The sequence below is a fragment of the Octopus sinensis genome, linkage group LG6, assembly GCF_006345805.1.
Source record: "Octopus sinensis linkage group LG6, ASM634580v1, whole genome shotgun sequence".
Taxonomy (NCBI): domain Eukaryota; kingdom Metazoa; phylum Mollusca; class Cephalopoda; order Octopoda; family Octopodidae; genus Octopus; species Octopus sinensis.
The window spans coordinates 78,765,466-78,770,465 of record NC_043002.1 but is presented as its reverse complement, the minus strand read 5'-3'; positions in this window follow the sequence as shown (position 1 = coordinate 78,770,465).

The window sequence follows — 5,000 nt, the reverse complement described above, 5'->3', positions numbered from 1 at the left end:
GTGTTACTGTAGCTTTATAGCCCCAAGAGAGAACTAGAGACGAAGATCTCTTGGGGCTATAAAGCTACAGTAACACCCCCTCCCCAATGTGGTTAGCCATGATAAGATGGCTTCTATACTTTATATATCTATATATATATCTATATATATATATATAGTACTAGTCTAAGTGCCTGGCGTTGCTTGGAAGTTTAAAGAATGTTAAAGAAAATAAATATATTTATTCTGATAAAAAAGATAGTTGCAGAATAATTCTATCAGATGACATGAATATAAACAAATCCTGAAATCAATCACAGTTTAATTTTGTAGAAATTCTAAATATACTATATTTTCAGTGTATCCTTTAATTGGTGTACAAAGAAAAAGAGTTTTGGAACTTCCAATTCACGAACATCCTGCATATAATTGCCCATGAGAGAAGCAAGGAGAAGCAAGGTTAAGTCTAACAACATTGAGAGTTTATGCTTGAGATTTGTTTATGGACATAGCAAAACTTTGGAGCCGTTTCAATTCATAGGCGAGGTCAGATGGCATTAATGGGTTCCATAGAATGAAGACATCATTACCCTGATATTTCTCAAGGGAATGAATTTTAGGGGTAAGGACTAAACCTCTTGTTTCATTATCACAATTAAAAAGTGTTCATCTTTACTTTAAAAAAAAGAGGAAGGGTCGTAGACGTATGACAGCAAATTATTCAATATCGTATTTGATTCTATCAGAATCATTTACCTTTAAAGAGAAAAAACAAAACCAACATATACGACAGGTATATAAAACATATTTCTGCTTTTGGAAAAAGGTTTAAAATTTTGTGCCCCCCCCCCCTTCCTAAGACCCTTCCCCAAGTAATGAAAAACCTTCATGCCAAATTTGGTACAGATTGATCTAGTAGTTTGACCGTTCTGAACAACAGGCTGTATGGCTAGGAAGAAAAAGTAGATTCAATTTCGATTCTGAGGTGGTACCAATATCCAAGTAGAAATAGTCACATCAGATTTAAATATGAAATATCAAGTGTATTCTAGCTAATTTTATTGGGTCCATTCCATGAACAGTTATTTGAATAACTCGTGTTGATATCTCTAATTTATGTCACGAGAATATTGAACTTTAAGATTTATAAAGTTTATCATATAAATTGAAAGATATCTTACAGTGTATAAGCATGTGTCTGTATGAACACCTTTCGGTATTTAGAAACCTTAAAGTTACTTTTTCTTTAAACCTCATGTTTACCTTTAAAGCAAAAAAAACAAAAGCCATGTAATTTCCAGACAGCCAAATTTGGAACAGATTGATCCAGTGGTTTGGCTATGCATAGAGGAAACACACACACACGCACACACAACACACACACACCACACACACACAGTAAGAATAAAAGTGAAACTATAGTGTTATAAAAAGTGAAGCTATCATACTGCTGCAAAAAAAAAAAAATCAGACAGGTCGTATAGGGGTCTATGAACAATTATTTGAATAACTCATGTCAATATTTTTAACTTATGTCCCAGGAGTATTGAACTTTAAAATTTATCAAGTTTTTCATATAAATTGAAAGATATCCTACAGTGTATAAGTGTGTGTCTGTATGAACACCATTCGTTATTTAGAAATCTTACTGTTTCTTTTTCCTTAAACCTCTCATTTCATTATCACAATTAAAGTGTTTCAGAATCGTTTACCTTTAAAGCAAAAAAAACAAAACTGACATAATTTCTAGAAAGCCAAATTTGATACAGATTGATCCAGTGGTTTGGCCATGCGTAAAGGAAACACATATATGCACATAGACAGACAGTAAGAATAAAAATGTAACAATAAAAGTGAAACTGTAGTGTTATGAAAAGTGAAACAATTATAGCACTGCAAAAAATCAGAAGAGTTGTATGGGGTGGGCTACAGCTCCCTATATGGGTAAGGACCAAAATTTGACCTCCTCTTCAACCTTCCCTGAGTAATGAAAATCCTTCATGCCAAATTTGGTATTATAACGCTGAAAAAAAATTGGAAGGATCGTATAGGGGGAGCTACAGCCCCCTATATGGGCAAGGGCCAAAATTTACCTACCCCCAGAACCTTCCCATAGTAATGAAAATCCTTCATGCCAAATTTAGTACAGATTCTTCGCAGTGGTTTGGCCATGATAGAGAAACACACAACACACAAGGATTATATATCTAATATATATATATATATATATATATATATATATAATATATATATATATATATATAGTATATATATATATATATTATATATTAATATATATAAATATAAATATATTATATAGATATATATATATATATATATAATATATATATATATATATATAATATATATATATATATATATATATATGTGACAGTCTTTTTTCATTTCCCATCTACCAAATTCACTCACAAGTCGTTGGTCAGTGTCTGGTTATGAAATCTTTATATACTCTTACTGATAGACATAACAGAGGTTGAACTTCACTAATCAGGCAAACTTGAGACCAGAGAGATATAGGTTGGGCCAGGTCAGATGTTGAGGCATGCACCGTTGTAATGCATTGCTAAATTTACCATTTGTCAGTATATTCCAAGGTTCTGCCAGATGACCCTTTGTGCAGAGTCCCAATCAGTCCCCATCGTTTCAAGATTCTTCCTCTACAGCCTAAGGCCGACCAAAGCCTTGTGAGTGGATTTGGTAGACGGAAACTGAAAGAAGCCCATCGTATATATGTATATATATATATATGTATGTGTGTGTATATGCTTGTGTGTCTGTGTTTGTCCCCCCAACATCGCTTGACAACCGATGGTGGTGTGTTTACTTCCCTGTAACTTAGTGGTTCGGCAAAAGAGACCGAGAGAATAAGTACTAGGCTGCCAAACAATAAGTCCTGGGGTCGATTTGCTTGACTAAAGGCAGTGCTCCAGCATGGCTGCAGTCAAATGACTGAAACAAGTAAGAGAGTAAAAGAAAAAGAGAGTATCTGCCGTGGCTGTGTGGTATGTGGTCGACTAACATGAGCCATCAACCCAGCCGGTTCCTTAGTGAAGAAAATACAGTAAACAAAGTCTAACTCAGAAAATCAAGCAATATGGCCAAACACTCTGAGCTGGTGCTTCCAAATCATGCAAGTGATAGGATGTATTCCAGTTTCTGAATAGTAAATTTCCCAAACAAATGAAGATTAAGATAAAAGAATACCCGCAGGAGTGGCTGTGTGGTAAGTAGCTTGCTTACCAACCACATGGTTCTAGGTTCAGTCCCACTGCATTGCACCTTGGGCAAGTGTCTTCTATTATAGCCTCAGGCTGACCAAAGCCTTGTGAGTGGATTTGGTAGATGGAAACCGAAAGAAGCCCGTCATGTATATGTATATATATATATATATATGTGTGTGTGTTTGCGTATCTGTGTTTGTCCTCCCAATATCGCTTGACAACCGATGCTGGTGTGTTTACGTCCCCGTAACTTAGCGGTTCGACAAAAGAGACTGATAGAATAAGTACTAGGCTTACAAAGAATAAGTCCTGGGGTTGATTTGCTCGACTAAAGGTGGTGCTCCAGCATGGCCTGAGTCAAATGACTGAAACAAGTAAAAGAGTAAAAGAGTAATGCCTATATGTACTCTATTACTAATAGCAATACAGCTTTCATTGGCACAAATCTAGTTCAATCTTACTGGACTTCTTTATGACCAAGAACTACTGTGAGAGAAGCTGGCCGAGTGGCGATCATGCAAACTTATGTCTGCTAGACCAAATCACCATCTCAAACCATTGGAGCTGCTAAAATAACAAATTCAGAATTTATCTTTTATCTTTTACTTGTTTCAGTCATTAGACTGCAGCCATGCTGGGGTACTTGCCTTGAAGAATTCTTAGTCTAGTGAATAAACCCCTGTACTCATTTTATTTTTCAAGCATGGTACTTATTTTATTGGCCTCTTTTGTCAGACTGCTAAGTTACAGGGATGCAAACACACCAACACCTGTTGTCAAGCAGTGGTGGGGAACAAACACAGACAGAAAGACACACACACAGACTCAAAAACATACACAGACTCAAAAACACACACACATCTAGTATATATAAATCATAGTATGTATATTGACTAATGTATACATTTCCACAATTCTCAACTGATTTTCACCACACATTACACACACATTACTTATGTCCCAAGAATGGCTATGCACTATAACCTTTTCCCCCAAGCTCCCATGTAAATGGACAAACCAGGAAAAATGGTGGTTTACATAGTTTTTTCTTTAATTTGTTGTTTGTACATAGTTTTCTGTTTGTAGGGTCTTCCATACTTTTATACTATACGGTCATATGTTGGCATTAGAAAATATTTTTAGTGGTTTTCACATTTTTTTGATTTATTATTTATTTATATGTTGTAATTGTGTATTATTACTTTCTATATTTTTTTATATGTGTATTGGTGTGTATTTTGTGCTTCAGTGTTTTGGTTAGAGAATATTATAAAATTGAAAGGATATTGTCTATTTATTTATTTTGACTGTTTTCCATACTTTCCCATCTACCAAATTCACTCACAGAATATTTTTTAGCTCCTTTCACATTTTTTTGATTTTTTTATTTATTATTTGTCTGCCATACAATGTGACATCTTTTCACTGTGAAATGCTAAATATATATATATATATATATCATCATCATCATCATCATCATTTAACGTCCGTTTTCCACGCTAGCATGGGTTGGACGGTTCGATCGGGGTCTGGAAGCCATGGAGGCTGTGCCAGGCTCTAGTCTGATTTGGCAGTGTTTCTACAGAGTTGGATGCCCTTCCTAACACCAACCACTCCATGAGTGTAGTGGGTGTTTTTTACGTGCCACCGGCACAGCGACCAGAGCAGGCTGGCAAACGGCCACAATCGGTTGGTGCTTTTACGTGTCACTGACACGGACACCACCTACATACATATACATATATATATATATATATATATATACTTCATTTCCACACA